The following is a 20,330-nucleotide window of genomic DNA, read 5'->3' as shown; positions in this document are numbered from 1 at the left end:
AATAAATATATCAAATGTAAATATCGTAAAAATAAAATATTAAATCAGTTATGTAAAATTTGTACCTAAAGAGATCTAAAATTTTATGTTATCAAATGTAAGTATCTCACTTTTTTCCACAGGCATATAAATTTTCAAATACCGGCTTTACTCTTTCTATCCTTCAAATTTGCCACTAGAAATACTTTACAATGCTTTCCACGTTGGACGAGAGTGATGTGATCTTGATTATTGATATGAGATAATATTATTATATGTCATTTAATTTAATCAATGTATTAATAATAATCTAATTAATTTACCAGATCACATATCAATATGTTTTCAATCTCAGGGCGAATTATAAAATTAATTACTTACTCTCGTGGCTTCTAAGTATTTCTCAATGGTTCCTAATCGGGATAGGAAAGAAAAGAGTAAAATAATACACACATATGGGTTACAATTATAATCAAAATATTGTTTATTTTATTTAAATGGCAATCACTGCTTAATATTTGCTAGATCTTATTTTTCTTAAACATAACATTTACAAATGGGAATCTTATTTCCTTTTGGTTTCCAATTGAAAGTTTTTATTAACATTTAACTATTAGGATTTATTAGCAACAATTCTATTTAAGTTTGTTGAAGCTTTTCTGATATTATTTATTATGTTCTTCAATTTATAATGTGGTATTTAATACGAAAAACCCATGCATTCATGTCCAAACAAATGAGACTGACCTTTTTCTGGTGAACTGAGAATGTCTTCACACAAGACCCGTTTCCTGCTATCCTTGGCTGCGATCAAAACCTCGTCCTGGCTTTCAGTAATGTTCTCCTTTGAAAACTAGCTCGTATAGCTCTCGTACCTGCTTCTGTCGTGATGCTGTATTCTACCTTTTTCGAAACTGCAATCAGCTACCGGGACACTCTTGGCTCAAGGAGGTTCTTTTACTCTCAACCTGGCCTACCTCTCGTTCCACGATAGATACTCCACACTCACGGAACTACACCGGCTTTCTCACTCCCCGTACACTACCGTCTACTACTGGACTTCACTTCTCGACAGCTCATAACATTCCGATCTCTATTTGTCATTCATTCCCCTACTTTCTAAATATCCCTTCCAGATTCACAAATCAACCTTCCACCACCAACTCTCATTCGCAGTCTTCCTCAAAACCAATTTTTAATCTTTCTAAATATGCTTAATGGATTTCAAAGAAAATAGTTAATTCCCATTCTAAAATTACTTTCTACTATTTACAAAATTTAATGACCTATTCTCTATTTCCACTAAGTCTTATTTAGCATCGGCTAATGATCGAACCTTCCGCGAACAACGATAATGACCTATTATCGATTTCACTTGAGTTTTATTTAGCATAGGCTAATGATCGAACCTTCCGCGAACAACGATAATGGTACGCGCCATTCCCTTTGTTTTTTCTAAGCGCATTGTCCCGAGTTCCGTAAGCTTTTTCTAATCACTTCTTAAAATTAAATATAACAATTTGTTGTATACAGGTTGTTCTAAATTTATATGCCCGTGGTTGAGAAAATTGAAAATATTTTATATTAAATTGAACTCTGTTTATAATTATCAAAATTTAATTTTCATATCAAATAGAAATATAACAATTTATAAAAATTATTTTCGGATGAACGAAGAGACTTATTAAAAATGGTATCACCATTGCTAACTCGACAAGATACCAATATGGGATTGAGTATACCTTTAAAGATAGGTTACCTTTAACATTGAGCTATCTCGCAACTGTACAAACTTTCTAGTATTTAAAATTTTCAGCTGTTATGTCTCCAGTTCTATAAGTATCTCAATAATGGTAACTTGCGAAGTTTTCATGTATGGGTTCAAAAATTATATACAGGTAAATACTGGTACCATAAAAGTTATTTTTTGTTCATTTATTGCGACTTTTCAGTTTCCTTCAACTCCAGAAGAATTGATAAACGCAGCAGATAATTTCCAATCTTTGCATCAATTTTGTATTTGCGTAGGAGCGATCCCCTCCAGTTTTAAAATACTGATGGAAAATATCAGAATATCTAGATATCTCGTCAATATCACGTCAGTATTTTTCATTGTTTCATTACACGGTCAATAATACTGTCATTACACATACAAATACTGTCAGTAATACTCATCGTGTAAGGGCCGCTTTAGATAGTATATCAGAATAAATAGTGCTGCATATTTATACTATTCCTACATACTACCGCAGCGCCGGATAAAGGGGCGGGCAAGCCGGGCGACCGCCCGGGGCGCCGGACTTTGAGGGGCGCCAAATTTTGACGGATGCTGATATAAAAATAAAATATTTTTTACATTATTTTTTTATAACTTTGAGCATTATTCCTAAGACATGATTGAATAATAATTTTAATAATAAGAAAACTATTGCTGGCTATAATCAGAATCAATAACTCAAAAAAAGAATAATAGACAAAAACAAAAATTTTCTAATCAATGTAATGCAACCTAAAGGTAGACTTCCGCACCAAGCGACCGAGACAGGAGACCGCGACAGGCGACAGATAGGTCGCGATTAGACGATAGTTGGTCGCTGGTCTCTGTCGCGGGCTGCAGAACTACCCTGATATAATTGCATTGAGAGCAGTCGTGGGGAGACCTCGCCTATCTGTCGCCTGTCGCGGTCTCCTGTCTCGGTCGCTTGGTGCGGAAGTCTACCTTAAGAATTTTTATCGGCCATACAATATTAATGCAGACTAAAAATGTCACGTACTTTTTGTCACGTACATCACTTATGGTAACAATGTAATACATACATACTTAAAAAAATTGACAAAGATCAAATTTATGAATAGTCTTCTTTTTCTTCTTTTTATATAGACATTACTCTGTCTGTTTTCCAATGTGCCTCCAGTAAGTAGTCATTCCATCTTTTTTTATCTTCCCACTGATCGTCTTCCTATTGGGGAACCGTCTCTCGCCGTCCTTACTACTCTATTTGCTGTCATTCGGCTTATGTGGTCGTTCCATTTTACTCTTCTGTTCCATTTTACTCTTCTATTTATGAATAGTCAGGGATATTATAATACTGGCGCTTGTATATTATGTCAGAGATGTTACAAACGCATCAACGGTTAAGGTTAAATACAGTAAAACCTGCCATATCCGGATCAATGTGGCGACAGACCGATCCGGATATGAAAAAATCCGGATATCAAGACCACTTCTTTTACGTTTGCAAAAGATCACTTTGAAAGACCACTATGAAACGTTATCTCCTTCATAGATTCCAGACTTCCAACTTTCGTCGACAGACATGTTTTAAGATTCTATAATACATTATTTCGCCGTCTTTTAGTTCTTTGGGGTCGGGATGAGAGGGTGCGTTATCCAACAGAAGGACTGCCTTTCTCGGTAGATCCGGACGGCAGAACCGTCCGGATATGACAGATCCGGATATGGCAGGTTGTACTGTAATTTTGACTTTCTGTTCCATAAACTTCCGTTAACAAGACTGGAGTGTGCCCGTGGGTGTGCAATAATTAAAGTGAAATAAAACAAAGATTTGTTAGATATTGAAAATTTGTGGTATTGTGGTATTAATTAGGTATTTTTTTTATTTTTACGTTATATAAATTTCGGTAAGTAGGTATCGACGTAAAAAAATATATAAAATTTAGGGTGGGAAACATAATATTAAATTGCACACTGTCAGGAGGTAAACAGAATTTTGAACATTTGAGTGATTTTTTAAAATTATTATTCTCATCCGTGTTAGTAAATAAATTTACCTATTCTTTCATTTAAAAAGTGATTTATTTCTTCTTTTGACAATTTTTTCTGCCAATAAATTGGAATGAACGAATAAGAAATGACAAGTTCTTTTTTAAATGAATATATTATAGAAACTTATTTCAAATACTTTGTAAGGTTAAGATGTTTTATTTTTGCATAAAAACGGCGCGTTGCATGAAAAAAGGAAAGATCAATTTTTGTATCACAAATTGAACGAAGAATTCCAAAATGATATTTTATCTGAAATGTCTCAGTGGCGTACTTTTTTTTTCTTTAAAAATTTCAGACCATTACCCCTATTCGCGCCAAACGGTAGATATAAAATTCTTAATTTTATGTCAAAAAATGCGCAATAATTATCTCTTAAAACCCATCAAATTTCATTTGCATATCTTAACCGGTTTTAGAGCACTAAATAAATCGTCAGTTTGTAAGAAAAATTTCAACAGCCTGTATCTCGGAAACGAAGCTTTTGCGGACATACGTTTATGGAAACTGTCATTATTTTTTCATGCAGCCCTTAAACTTTGTCGCACTTATTTAGAAATACCCTGCATAGTACTGAAGATTTAAGCAGTTTTCACTGTATTGGATTAAATGGACTGCATATTCTATTATCCATTTGGATAGCAACTTTTTTATTCTTCTAGACTGCTCTTATTAATATTAGTGGAATTTCGATGTCTTGCTTTCCATAGTTTGGTTCTGAGTATCGAATCATACTCCTACTCATTATATGAGATAAATAAAAAATTAATGAATGATTTTAATTGAATTTAGATTTAGATGATTGTAAGGCCAAGAATATGACAGTGGCTCTAACATGAATGGATAAAATAAAGGTGTACAAGCTCGTGCTTGCAAAGGCTATCGTTCTGCTTTTTTATGCCATATGGATGCCACTACCTCAATTTAGTCATTGGGGATGCAGCTATATCTTGCGCACAATCAACATCTTTTTTGGTATTGTACAACATTATTAACATTTTTTCCTGCTTGTTGACAATGTGCATTTATCTTTATCTTTTATCGAGTCCCTTCGTCTTTTGAACTTCCTTATGCTATGTCATATGTTGGATCAGTTATAAATAATAACTACTGTACTATTTTTTAAATAAATATATTTTCGCATAGTTCTTTATAGTGAAATTTTGATTTTCTTGCCTTTTCTTCTATTTTTTTTATATTTGCCGAAAATTTGTAGGTATAGTCTTGTACGAAAGGGCGCCAAATTTTATTTTGCCCGGGCGCTCAAAACCCTAGAACCGGCCCTGTACTACCGTTCACAAGTCGCGTTTACTGCAAAAAAAGGACACACCGAAATATTTTCATCAAATACACGATGAACTTAGTGTAAATTAAGTAGTGCATTCGACATTCGACTTGCAGGAGCGTTTAATATTACATAATGTAATCCAAACAGTTAGAAATCACGCGCTTTTTGTCGGATAGCAAACGAACACTTTTCTAATGTCGAGTTATACCAATTTTATTATTATAAAATGTTTCAAATGTTTTGGGACTTTCTGCTTGTGGATTTATTAATCGTTAATTCAACAGAGTCTCTGAGATCAATTGCATGCATTCATCAAACACGTCTAATCTCAATTTTCACTATAGGAAATCTGCGATTATTTATTTTTTGTCTGAATGAAGAATGTATCGCGTGAACATCCTGGCTTTTAAATGTTTTAGATGAAATTGTGTAAAAAAAGTGCAAAAGCTCTCATTTATTTGAGGGTGCAAAATATCAAAAAGTGCAAAAACTGAATGAGACACAATTTAGATATAAATGTAGGTATTACATATATGCTGTTCCTATTTTCATGTCTGTCAAATGTTTTTCGAAATTAATGTAACAAACATACCCATCCACATTCATATCCATGCATCCAATACAGATACCGGATATAAATTTTCAGTAGTAATTGCACAAGAGCTCTAAAATTAGCGAATTTTTCCTGAGTGACACTTTGACAGTTTAGTAAGGGGAGTGAAATTATGTTAGTCACGAGGGCGAAAATTCGTTAATAATTTTAGAGATCGAGTGCAATTTGTTGCAATTATTTCATGAATAAAACTGTTCAAAACTAAAATTTTATTGTAATTTATTTATGTAAGTACAAATTAGTACAATTAAACACACAGTTGTTATAAATATTTGACGGTTGAAAGTCATCACTTTTATAATTTTTAAAACATTAATTGTCATTAATGTCACCGAATGTATTTTTTCGTAGCAACGAAGGGCATCTGACGTAATATACTTGACGACGGGATATTATCAAAAATTATCGAGTATAATATCACAAGAGAGTGAGAATAAATTGAAAATAATGCGACAGTTTTTCGAAAATTTGTTTGGCCATAGACACGGCTATTGCCCAATGACAACAAATTTTAGTAAAAATGAAGCATTATTTTCTTATTTATTCTTACAGTCGTGTGATATTCGTAAGATTATTTTTTAATACGTATATTATGGATATTTTCTTAAATGTGACAGTTGTCAAAACTAGGAAACTGGTTGCTATTAAACAGAAACAATTTACTTAAAAAAATCCTATCGGTAATTTTCTACAGTAGATAATTCTCAGTAGTAATTGCACAAGAGCTCTAAAATTATTGAATTTTTCCCGAGTGACACTTTGACAGTTTTATACTGTTTTATACGTTTTTAACCTTTGACGGTTTTATACTTTTATACACTCGCCTTCGGCTCGTGAAATTATGTCAAAAGTGTCACGAGGGCAAAAATTCTAAATTAATTTTAGAGATCGAGTGCAATTTGTTGCGATTATTTCATGAATAAAACTGTTCAAAACCAAAATTTTATTGTAATTTATTTATGTAAGTACAAATTAGTACAATTAAATACACACTTGTTATAAATATTTTACGGTTGAAAGTTATCACTTTTATAATTTTTAAAACATTAATTGTCATTAATGTCACCAAATGTATTTTTTCGTAGCAACGAAGGGCATCTGACGTAATATACTTGACGACAGGGAATTATCAAAAATTATCAATTTAATTTAGATTTCTGTAGCTTTGGTCAGAATCTCCTATGAATGAAATAATCAGTATAATTTTAATCTGATTGGACAGAATTAAACACGTGATCAAATATCTTAGTATACGATTGGAAGTTAAAATCATTAAAAAATAATCAGTTTAATTTTTATTTCTGTAGCTTTCTATTGGTCAGAATCTCCTATGAATGAAATAATCTTATTTATTTTATAAAGCAATTTTTTAGTCAAAATTATGTTCCATATAAATATTATTTTTTATGTATTCATAAATATAGACAAAATACTGTACCAAAATTCGAAACATATTTTTTATTTTAAAAAATTTATAGCGGTTTCTCTTCACCTAAAAAATCAACAACAATAATCGTGTATATGTTACAGTTCAAGTTGATTATCCAGTTGGAGTTGACTCCAACTAGTTGGAGTCGACTCTAACGGCTGGTTTCAGTAAAAGTTGATTATAAATATAAAATGAAGATTTATATTCAACATTTACTAGTAAAAGTAGACTCCAACTAGGAAAAGTATACTCTTCCCAATGCCATTTAGTAAAAGTTGATTCTGATTCACACAAACAGCCGATTCTAGAAATTAAATTAATGTTACTGAATATGTTCAAATTAGTCTAGGCTGTGTCGTCGTCCCCGTTAGTGAAATTACTCCGATTCGAATTTTTTGCACAAACTTACTCAAAAAGAGGTCCTTATAACAAATCTACTGGGTGCCAGGCAGTACCTTGATCGATAAATTGTTTAAACAATTTTTTTAGACAAATTCACAAAAATAATTTTTTCACTTCGAACAATTTTTTTTAGATCATTTGAGTTATTCTGAGCAAAAAAAGGTATTTTGTGATTTTTCTCTAAAATTGATTGTTGTCGAGTTATACGCGATTTAAAATTTGAAAAATGCAAAAATAGCCATTTTCAAGGCTTAATAACTCAGTTAAAATCCATTATTATGAAAGTCAGAAAGTGACCAAATCAAAGTTTATAGCCCCCTATACAAGATCCAGCAGAAATTTTCGTCACTATTTTATTACTAAGCTTTTTCTTTAATTATTAACAATGAGCGCTAAGTGCGTATTAGGCGGCCGACAATGGTGAGTGCTAAAGAGATGCACCATTTGGGCCGTCCAATGGTGAATCTCACTCGCACTCACATTGACGGCCGCCTCAATACGCGCTTAGCGCTCATTGTTGATAATTAGAAATAATATCTCATTAATGAAATAATGACAAAAATTTCTTCAGGATCTTATAGAGGTAGCTTTAATCTTTGATTTTTTTTAGTTTCTGACTTTCATAATATACAGTGAGCACGTAAAGGTTGGAATAAATTCATTTTCTCGCGAATGGACGATTTTAGAAAGAAATCCCGAAACAGGTCAATTTTTATTTTTAAATTACGACTTTTTGGCATATATACCATACTAGTGACGTCACCCATCTGGGCGTGATGACGTCATCGATGATTTTTTTAAATGGGAATAGGGGTCTTGTGATAGCTCATTTGAAAGGTAATTCAATTCTCTATTCAATAATATAACTAATAACATAATTTTTTATACAGGTGCCCAATTTTTTTTATTTTTTTGATTAAATTTACTGATATAAAAAGAAGAATGCAAGTAATTTATTTAATTCAAAATACATTTTACTGCTCTTATAAAACAGAATAAAACGTTTATTTGAAAAATAATCATTGCTTTTCGCTTAAATTAAATGTACAAACTGTCAAGAGGAAGGTGGGTGGCTGCTTTAATACTGAATTTAAGCAAAAAACAATATTTTTATTTGTCAAATACACATTATTTCCTGTTTTCTGATAGGAGTAAAAAGTATTATGAGTGAAATAAATTACACACATTCTTCTTTTTGTCAAAAAATTTAATTCAAAAAAAATATTTTTTGGACACCCTGTATAAATAATAATGTTAATGTTTATATTACTGAATAGAAAATTGAATTACCTTTTAAATGAGCTATCACGTGACCCCTATTCTCATTTAAAAAAACGTAGATGACGTCATCACGCCCAGACGGGTGACGTCACTAGTATGATATATATGCCAAAAAGGCGCAATATAAAAATAAAAATGGACCTGTTTCGGGATTTTTTTTCCAAAATCGTCAATTCTCGAGAAAATGAATTTATTCCAACCTTTACGTGCTCACTGTATAATATCGTATAACTTTTTGCTTTTCGGACAGTTCCGGCGCCAATTACATATTTAACCCTGTTTCAAGTAACTAATGTCGATGTACACTAGCCCAGGGGGCCCGACGGCTTAACGTGCTCTCCGAGGCACGGTGAGTGGGCTCGTGTCATTATTGGAAATGAAAATGGTTTGTCTTTGGCAGGGCTCGAACCCACATGCACTGGCGTATGAGGCCAGCGATTATGCCGTTACTCCACGGCCGCTCGCTTAATATTTTCAAAGTTATATAAATTTGAAAAAAAAATTATTACTTAAATGGAGCGGCGGATAAAACGGAACGGCGGATAAATGAAGGGCGGATAACCGAGACTCTACTGTATATTCTGTTCTGTATGATCCGCAAGAAAAGCTTTAGAATGTTATTTAATAGACTTATAAGGCGGAAGTCCTGGCATAATTTGGCATTATTCTTTTTAGGTAGTGGTATGAAGACTGATTCAAGCCATGTTTTAGGGATAGTCCCTGTATTGTAAACATTATTAAATAGTCCAAGAAGAAGGTCTAAGTTTTCTCGTTGATTAACTTCAACAGCTCAGCTGGTTTTTCATCCTACAGATTTGTTGTTTTTTAGTTGACGTAAAACATATTTCAGTTCGGACTTCAGTATTGGAAGACCTTCATCGTTTTCGGTATTTAATGTAGGAGGTTCTCTGATGTGATAGAAGAGTTCCTTTATATAGTCTTCCCACATGTTTATTTGTTCTTCAGGGCTTGAAATCAGTTTGCCTTGATTAGATTATTTAGTCCTTGTAAATATGTCGTGCCTGTGAATTCCTGAGTTTCTTATACAGATGGAAGTCATCATGTTTTTTATATAAGTTTTAGATTTCGTCACATTGTTCTGTTATCCATTTTTTTTTGCAATTTTTATTTTTTGTTTAATGGTTCTATTTAATGCTTTGTACATTGCTTTGTGCTGTTTGAATTTTCTTCTTTTATCAATTAAATCCAATATTTCCTGTCATCCATCTTTGCTTCCGTGGTTGCTGTTTTGTGAGCATTTCAGTTGCAGTTGCAAGGGCGAGTCGGATTTCCTCCCAAAGGCGAAAGTTAAGGATGTTTAATTATATGAAAGTGTGCTAAAAAACAATGCGAAAAATTAAAAGCCATTTAAAATACATTGTTACTTCAGACACACTTTAAACCCTTCATGTACTGCTATCTATATTTACAATTTTCACACAATAAAACCTTTACTTACATAATATGAGATAAAGTAGATAAAAATTATTTTTTTAAATTTAACAAAAATTGGTTAAACAATTTGTCGACCGCGGTACCGCGTGACACCCTGTGTATTTGTTATAAGGATTGTTATACGGATGTATTTCTTTGAGTAAGTTTGTGCAAAAAATCGAATCAGAATAATTAACCTAACGGGGACGACGTTACAGACTCTACTAATAAGTAGTTAAGACGGTCAAGACAAAGAAACGCACACTCATCAAAAATGCACTTGAGATTCTCGTATAATCAACATTTACTGAATCGATCCAGGAGGAGTCAACTTCAACTAGTACAAGTTGATTTAAATTTTTAAAATCAACTTTTACTGCTCGTTTCAGTTGGAGTTGACTCCAACTAGTTGGAGTCGACTCTAACTGAGAATCAACTTGAACTGTAACATATACACCACATGCTATACGGCTGTATATTGAATTATTTGTTAAATAATAAATGTTAATCTTCTATTTACATAACATTGTGAAGAATTAGTATAAACAATTATTTCGTGAAATAACAACACGTGGAACACTAATCTAAAACGAAAATACGCAGTTTTGCCGACTGTTCCAATAACTATAAATTGCAGTCTATTGTTAAACAGACTAAATTCGATCAGCAACAGGAAAGTAGAACTAAACAATGAAAAGGAAAATAAGATATACTATAGCTGAAAAATACTAATGGATAGCAGAAAAATCAAAACATTGACCATTCGCAAACAAAAATAACCACGTATGTATTAAGAATAAAAAAGGAAGAAATGAACTTGTAGGTATTTAAGGTCGAAATAAGTCCGAAGACCGAAAATAAAAGAACAGGACTACAATGGGGATTATTTAACAAATTAGAGGATCTAGAATTTGCTGACGACATATGCCTCATGCTCTCATGCATGACATCAAATAAACAACATTTGCAAAATAAAACGACCAGATTAAAAGACATGGCAAAAACTGTTATAGAAGAAGTAGATGAGTTCTGCTATCTGGGTAGTCCAGTAAAAGCAACAGGTGGCACGGAAAAAGACCTACCAAGGAGAATAGGCTTAGCACAAAACGCCTTCAACACATTACGCAAGGTATGGGCCTCGACAAGTATTAGTAAAAAATCCACGAGGAAAATAAAATTCCTGTAGCTGGCTGTATACCATAATTCTCAAAAATACTAGATACTTTGTAAGAGGTATATCTAAAAGTCCCTAAATAGGGGTTACATCACATAACAGAACGTTTTCTAATAAAGCCATCATCGGTGTTAAAAACCAATAGTGTGCATGCCTGAGCCCCCAAAAAATTTTTGGGTACAAACCCTTTAAATGATATTTTTTTTAGATTTTACTACATATTGTTGTTAATATTATGTGATGTTGCAAATATTTCTGGATGTTACCCAGGGCAACACAGGACTCTTCCCACGTGTTTGTAATGTAAACAGGAATGAAACCTCAGATATTGGAGTTGAATGGCAATCCATTTTTTATTTTTGTGACATAAAAATAACCGAGGTAGAAACGTTTAATTAAAGCCTAAGTTTTACTGCGAGAACCAAGATTAAGTTGTGCTGTTAAGTTATGATGTTTAAGGTAAGTTATCCACCTTTCAAATGGTTTTTGGATAAACCTGATTAGTCGAGGCATTGAAGGATTAAAATGTCGATTTTTTGCAGTAAGACGGATTTTAATGCGGATTGGTGCGTTGGATTCGTGAGAATGTCAGGAAATTTTGTGAACTAATGTAATGAATAAGAAATCTCAAATTGCATTTGTGCATAAGAAAAATGCATTTCAAAAATGCATTTCGGTAAACAGTGGGAAAAATTGACTCAATTTTCTTACTCGGGCGTTTTTGGGGTCGCTGAAAACGAATATGAGGTCGGCGAGAGTGTGCAAACTACCTGGTGCCTTCACGGGTATAATAAACGTCTTCCTCTGGAGTATTATGGTAATTTGTTAAATAATTGGCCCAAACTTGTAACTCGAGAGTTTTTGGGGTCGCTGAAAATGAATATGAGGTCGGCGAGAGTGTGCAAACTACCTGGTGCCTGCAGCGGGTGTAATAAACGTCTTCCTCTGGAGTATTATGGTAAGTTGTTAAATAATTGGCCCAAACTTGTAACTCGGGGGTTCGCTGAAAATGAATATGAATTTGGCGAGAGTGTGCAAAGTATCTGGTGCCTGCAGCGGGTGTAATAAATGTCTTCCTCTGGAGTATCATGGTAATTTATCATATAATTAGTTTAAACTCGTTATTCGGGGGTTTTTGGGGTAATCTATTTTCTTCGATGTAACTATAGTGATCGAAAAGGGTGGTATTTTTATTATAAATAAACATAAATTTTTATTATTTTAATATATTTATGATTAAAAAAGTTCATTATACAAAATTTATCGTAATTTATCTTTAAAATTAATTTTCTTCATCATTATCATCTTCTTCATTATTGCCTTCCTCTCTCGAGTCCAATGCAATATTTGTGCAATCAGAGCCTGCACAATTTTTGCAGACTAAATTACAAACTAACCCATGCTTCCTGCACCCGCATGAGTTGCCGCAGTCTGACTTACAACTACAGAATATTAAATTTAAAATGTTTGGAGGACAAGATGGCTGAGTCATTCTAACTGGAATTAATACATTCTTTTGTAATTCCCATCCCCAATCGGTTGGGTTCATGTTACTTTCCTCTCCGTGCAGCCAAATTTGTGTTTGTAAATATACCCTTTTTAAATGCTGGGTAAACGAGAAAATGCATCAACAGATGAAAGAATTTTTCCAATGACAATCTTTTTATTTTTGGCAATAGCCTGTAAGTACATTCTGTATCTAGTAATTTTCTCTCAAGGCAAAACCACATCACCCACTTGTGCCTTAATTCAAACTGCTTTAAATGATATGAAATTAGAATTTAGTCGTTGCGATATTTATTTTCAGTGACCCCAAAGACCACCGAGTAACAAGTTTGGCCCAATTATTTAACAAATTACCATAATAGTCCAGAGGAAGACATTTATTACACCTGCTGAAGGCACCAGGTAGTTTGCACATTCTTGCCGACCTCATATTTATTTTCAGCGACCAAAAAACCCCCGAGTAATGAGTTTAAGCCGAATATGTGATAAATTACCACAATACTCCAGAGGAAGACGTTTATTACACCCGCTGCAGGCACCAGGTAGTTTGCACACTCTCGCCAACCTCATATTCGTTTTCAGCGACCCCAAAAACCCCCGAGTAAGAAAATTGAGTCAATTTTTCCCACTTTTTACCGAAATGCATTTTTGAAATGCATTTTTCTTATGCACAAATGCAATTTGAGATTTCTTATTCATTACATTAGTTCACAAAATTTCCGACATTCTCACGAATCCAACGCACCAAACTGCATTAAAATCCGTCTTACTGCGCCTAAAATCGACAGTAAGGCCTTTTTTTGTGCTTCAATGCCTCGACTAATATCATAAAAATAAACGACAGTTATTTGAAAACAAACACAATACCATTTTTTGTAAAAAATTTTGGAACATAAATTTTGAAAGACTTTTGAGCATAAATTTTGATGCTCATCTCATGATACTTCTGTAGCTCATTCGATAGGTGTTTCCATGTATGACGTATGACTATACAAATTGACAAGTATTATATGTAATAAAATGGATTGTTTTCCCGTTATTTAACATTGAATATTTGAGTACTTACGTTCAATTACCTATAACTCACTTTGAATTATTAATATTAAAAGGTTTTAGTAATGATAACTTTTTTTGTAAAAACTTTTTTGAGTTATTTATGAAAAACCGTCTTTTTTTAATTAGCTTAATGCCTCGACAACTAATGGCCATTGGCATGATACAGTGGATTTATGCAATGGGGTACCTAGTGTAATGTGTAGTGTGTGTGTTGAGTAAATGTCTTATTACTTAGCAAAGTCGACGTCATTGTCTTTGCAAAGAGACGCTAATTGTATCCGAACGTCGAAAACATGCATTTTTCACGAAAAATGAAAATCTTTTATAAGCCAAGTATTGATTTATTTTAATAACTTAATATATAACAAATTTTGCTTAGCATTTGTCTCTCTATCGATTTATGGGGTTATTTTTAATAGAATGATTTTCACCCCGCAGAAGAGGTGAACTCACAAATTTTCATGTAAATCGACGAAGGTTCAACAAAATCGGAGGTATGTAATAGCTTATATCCACCTTCAGTAAATGCACTAATTGATACAAAACAAAATTTACCTGATTTTATCTGTGTCGCACCTTTGCGTTAAAATATAAGTTTTATAAGAAATCACTATGAGTTAAACAAAACTACAAACTACGACACTTTATAGTTTATTCGTCTTTACGTATAAAAAATGAAAAGGCTACACTGGCGCACGACGCACAATAACAATCAACTGACAACACTCGACTAATATTTTTGTTATTGTTATCAGCTGTTTCTGGTTCACTCGCCTTTGCAAGATCTGACTGAACTACGACGCGGACGCGCACGGCGCAAGTCAAACTGACTAATTTTAAGTCGGCGCACCAAGGACGGCGGATTATTTATTTATTCTGTTTTATATTTTAATAATCTGCTAATATTTCCTGGATTAAGAAATTAGAACAAGCGTGTACGTGGTGATTGCAACTGGGTAAATGGGTCTACAGGGTTGTACTATTAAGAATATAATATTATATTCAGAATACACTTCATTGAAATTATACATTAAAACAACAAACATGAATAATGAATAACGAATAACAACAGGTTCTAAAAAGATCTGTTTCATTTGATTTGAAAAAAGTAACCTGCAGTTGCAGATAATATGATCGCCCATTTCCTCTGCATTTTCAGAATCTGCATGTTTCTCATTTTTGACTTTGCCAATTTTAATGGTTAGATCATTTGAGTGAGCAGTGTCCAATGAGAACACCTGTGTCTACTTTTAGTTCAGTTTTCTAGATTTTTATGTTATCTTCAAAGACACGGTATTTTGTGCAATCGCAGAATGCTTTTGGTCCGATAAAAGGATTACTAGCTCTTTTAGCAACACTATCAGCACTAGTAGGTATTCGTATTACCAGCAATTCCTTTATGCCATGTTGCACACAAGTCACACAACAAAGTTACTTTGTTGTGTTTTGGCTGTTGTTTAAGATACTTTGCAGTTCCAAGATCTTACTAACTCACAAGTTGTAGACGTCAAAGCTTTTGTTACGATACTTTCTATTCGCCGTGTGCAAGTACTTGGGTGGGGGGGGGGGATACGGGAAACGATCGTGCGCGAGTAACGGAGAAATCTTACAACTTTCTTAAATAATTCATTGTCAATTGAAATTGTCAAATTGACGTATATTTCATACCAACTGTCATTAAAGAAGAAAAATTATATGTTGCCTCACAATATTGATATGATATGCAATTATTATATAAAAGTAAATTTAATTAATTGTATTTTGCTTGTAGTAAGTGCATTTTAATAATTAATTTTATTTACTACATACAATTGTTTACCTTTTAATAACATAACCTTAATATTACTTTTTCTTCTTATAATTTTTTTGGACTATGGCCTTGACAATTGTCCAGTAACCAGGACCAATATGATTGGCCAATATAATTAAAAGTGCTAAAAATGTTGCCGAGCTATGAAACCAGGTGTCGCTTTTCCGAACTTGCACGGTCCCAATATATATATAGAACTTACAACTCCTTTATAGTACGTTACTGCGTTGTATTGATCCATGAAACTAGCGCAGTATAAGTAATTACATTCGAAAATGGTTATACTTATATGTAATAGTGATATTTGGTTGGAGGGAGGAAATAAACGGACGTAGGCTTTTCAAATAGTCATACCAGGTGATGTAATAGTGACAAATGACGGTACAGAGCCACTTTGACCGATAATTTTATATGGGACCTTATGGCAAGTTATATCTCGTTTGAAAAGTATTGGAAATACCGATTCAATCATACTAAATATTTTTTTCTAGGTTTAAGTTGATTTTGATTAAAAATTTAATAAAAATAAAATGGTAGTTTCGCATTTAATTAATAAAGATTCAAATACCCGCCTATGGTATTTGTCAAAAAAGTGACGTTGACGTAAAAATAACTAGAGAATTGGAAAACGTCAGCTTTTTTGACAAATAATCATGGACGGATGTTTGAATATTTATTAATTAAATGCGAAACTACAATTTTATACTTATTTTCTGCTTCCTTTTACTATTATAAGTATACCCGTTCAAAAGATATGAGGGGAGGGGAGTTTTGACTAGCACTGTATATAATCAATAGATCATTAAGGTTTCAGATTCACGTTTTGTCAAAAACTTACAGTAATCTCAGAGCACTTGTTGTTGGATTAGAGGTGATATCTGCATCTGCGAGGTTTGCATTTCATTTAAGTTTCCTGTCAAGAATAACGTGGAGATAGTTTTCCATGGATGGAGAGATGGAGATGGCTCCCGAGAATCATAGTGGCATCGCATTCATATAGGGGGTTAAATTGCTAATTTCCTCCTATGGGACTTTTCAACGCTTCTCATTTGTCATATGTCGTATAATCCGTGTATAATATTAATATACGACATACGACAGAAGCTCGAAACAAATGAGAAGCGTTGAAAAATCCTATTATAATCTGTGTATAATATTAATATACGACATACGACAGAAGCCCGAAACAAATGAAAAGCGTTGAAAAGTCCTATTAGTGAATGAAACAAGTGTTGTTTTATTATGATTTACCGAGAGTCCTTCTTTCATCAGGTATTTGCCAGGTTTAAGGCATATAAGAAATAATTTTCTTTGTCACAATGTTACTCGTAGTCTAAATACCGTTGGCCAATAACCACCAAATATTTTTTGTTATTGTCTATTTTCACTTGGCGATGGATGAAGTGCATATGTATGATTCATATCAATCACAATTCAAAATATTTTATACATACATGAATTTATAGCTAGAAAATTTTTTATATTCTAATTTTGTTCGATAGCAATCTTTACAAGTAAAGAAGATTTAAAATTATAATAACATTCATCCAATAAAAATAAATATAACTAAAATTAATTGAGACTCAAATCTTCGATTTATTAAAATGTAGTCAATCATAATGAGATAAATATTAAAACATTTTACAACCTTCAAACCATTTTTTTTGCAAAAATGTATACTTCCTCTATATATTCATAAATAAAAATTTTGAAACGTTTTGTTCTTGACGTATGTTGAAATTTTTAAACCAAAAATCACTATTTTTTTCGATTCAGATCTGCCTTTGCCAGCTTTGAACAGACGGTGTATCCTTGCAGTGCTCCTCGCTATGTACAGGGTGTTTCACTAGAAAACGGAAATACTTGACTGTTACAGGGTGTTTTGTCAATTTTGACCATTTCTTTCGGGATCCATAACTTTAGAACCACCTTGTATATTTTTTTGATATTTGGTACACATAATATGTCTCATTTAGAACTGTCCGGATTAACAAAAAAATATAAAGTAATTGTGACTTTGAAACAACTCCCTGTATAATGAAATTATCAAAATCCGCTTGCACATTTGAAAAGAGCACAAAACACTAAGTTTAATGGTTCGCTTTAATTTCTTTGCGTAGACGACAATTTAATGACGTTAATTATTTTGAATGGACAGACGGAAATGGAAAGATTTGGGGAAGGCCTATGTGCAAAGTTGGATAGAAATGGGCTAAAAATAAAAAGAAAGAAAATTATTTTGAATGGAAAAAGTAGATGATAGATACTAGCGCTAAACTAGAAATGTTGGATAAATAAAACGGAGAAAACAAGATAGAAACAATTAGAAAAAAAGGGTGCCACCTTATCTTTTCCGAAGAGTGACTCTAACTCGTTATTGTCTCCATTCGTTTGTCACAGTGTCTCTGCAAGGTCTATATTTATCTTCTTTGTCCCCTTGACGTTGGCGATTAACATGGCGAAAGTGTCTTTGTCTCGAGCTATTCTAAATAGTTGCTCTGCTTTCTCTCTGCTTTCTTTATGCCTGCTCACTTCCTGATATTCTTCAACCAAGAGGCCTGTTTTCTACCAATTCCTCTGCGCCCTTCGATTTTACCCATCATAATAAGTTGAAGAATATTATATCGGTCTTCCCTTACTACGTGTTCAAAATAGTCTTTCTACATTTGATATTATTAAGGACTGCCACATTTGTCAGCATAGCTGTCCATGGTATTTTTAGTGTACGCCTCACTGTGGTGACAAATGTCGAAAACGTGGTCGTGAACCTTTAAAAAAGCGTATATTGTTTATACACTTCAGAATTACTTTCATACTCAAGGGTTTTTGGCATCACTGATTACGAATCTGACATTTTTTTTTAAAACAAAATGGCGGATCCAACATGGCGGAATGAAATGGAAAATATCAATTAAAACGCAAATTTTTTTGTCATATTCGATAGTTTAAGGTCGCCGATTACAAATCTAACAATATTTAAAAAACAGAATGGCGGATCCAATATGGCCGAAATAAATTCGAAAATTTTATTTTAAACGCATATTTTTTTGAAATTCTATATTATAAGATACTTTTGAAATTTCTGATTACCAATATATTTTCTTTTTGAAGTATAATATTTAGCACCTATTACTTATCGCCAGAATCATGCCATATGCGTCATTTCACACTTTTTTTTTTCAAAAAAATGCCAGCAATGCAAAGGCAGTTAAAGGCAGCTAAACCAATGTGATTCTGTATATTCTTACTGTTCATTTTGAAATTAATGAACATTAATCGCAGAATTATGTACTTTTTGAATGTATTTTTACAAAATTTTGATTAGCTCAAGTATATTTTTACTGTTTCTTCATTAACAAATTGTATGCATTCATTGTTATTAAATCTTTAGTCAACTTTTATCTTACATTAATACATACTTGAAAAAGAAGAATCTGCTTTTCAATTTCATTGCCGGCCAAAATAACGTCGTACATGGCTCACTTGTCCCTGAGCTATGAATATGAATAAATCCGGTCTGATCCTTAGAGCTGAGTATTACGACTTTACGATAGTAACGAGCGATCCACAATTATTGGGATCAAAGCTAGCCGTGCAAAAAATTACGTATGTCTTGTTTCAATCTGAATTTATATCATTGGTTTATCAATTAATTTTGATTAACATTATAAAACATAAAAAATCAGTCAAAACCTTTAACACAGAACTTTAATCAAAAATAAAAAGAATTAACAAAATTATAAGTAACAATAATACATAAAATCAAACAAGATGTTGTATATGTCCACCATCAACATCTCTACATAACCTAACTTTTCTTGTTTAGTTGACGTACACTGTAAAGTTGACGTAAACTGGAAAGTATATCTGAATTAAGAATAGACATGCACTGTATAGCTATCTCTGTCGTTCAGAGCCACCTATGGTGACAATAATTTTGGATCACACGTTATGAAAAAACAATTGTAAACATGAATATCCCCAAAGGGACTTTTTATTTTACCTCATGACCACGTGTTTAGCATTTGGAACCACTGTTGTACGTCTGTGCAACCACATTTCAAAGGCCCAAACGATTAATGGTTGATATTTTTAATGTTCATTCTTCGACACCGTATAAGAGGACTGACCAAATGTAACATTTAATCATGCGCTTTCGAAGTTGAAATTACAAGTTATCGTTACAGAAGAATGACCTCATTTTTTTAAAAATGTGCGAACTATCTCGATTCTGCATTTTATCTTTTTATCTGGATCTAGTTGTTAAGTAATATGGCAACCAAGATATTTAAAATATACATATATCTATATTTATCATTCGAAGGATTTTACGTTCACACACCAGCAATCTATTTACTTCTGTTTTTGTTAGCGTCTATGTTTCGCTTTCATACGCGACTTCTGGTCATGCGATGGTCTTATATATCTGGATTTTTGCACCTCGTGACAGAAGAATTAAAAATTATGAATGACTTAATCTTTAGATGTTTATAAATTAACGTTGGTTGGTAATACTAATCTTGATCCGATTGGAAATTCTACTGAACAGTAATATCAATCCGTAACTTCCATCT

The 20,330-nt window shown here is 32.8% G+C and overlaps 1 protein-coding gene across 3 annotated transcripts in view; it reads right to left on the bottom strand.

The window, feature by feature from the left end:
• Nucleotides 1-20,330, bottom strand: part of LOC114332070 (protein yippee-like 2) — a 368,683-nt gene that overhangs the window by 170,157 nt on the left and 178,196 nt on the right. Inside the window, exon 1 of one of the 3 annotated variants that reach the window (XM_050650446.1) lies at nucleotides 14,502-14,702. The exons of the other annotated variants lie outside the window; for them this stretch is intronic. The gene's annotated coding sequence lies outside the window, so the exon portion shown is untranslated. Of the gene's footprint in view, nucleotides 1-14,501; nucleotides 14,703-20,330 lie in introns of those variants that run through there. 3 annotated transcript variants of the gene reach the window in all.

The sequence above is a fragment of the Diabrotica virgifera genome, chromosome 5 (assembly GCF_917563875.1).
Source record: "Diabrotica virgifera virgifera chromosome 5, PGI_DIABVI_V3a".
Lineage (NCBI taxonomy): Eukaryota > Metazoa > Arthropoda > Insecta > Coleoptera > Chrysomelidae > Diabrotica > Diabrotica virgifera.
This window is presented reverse-complemented; position numbering and strand designations above follow the sequence as displayed.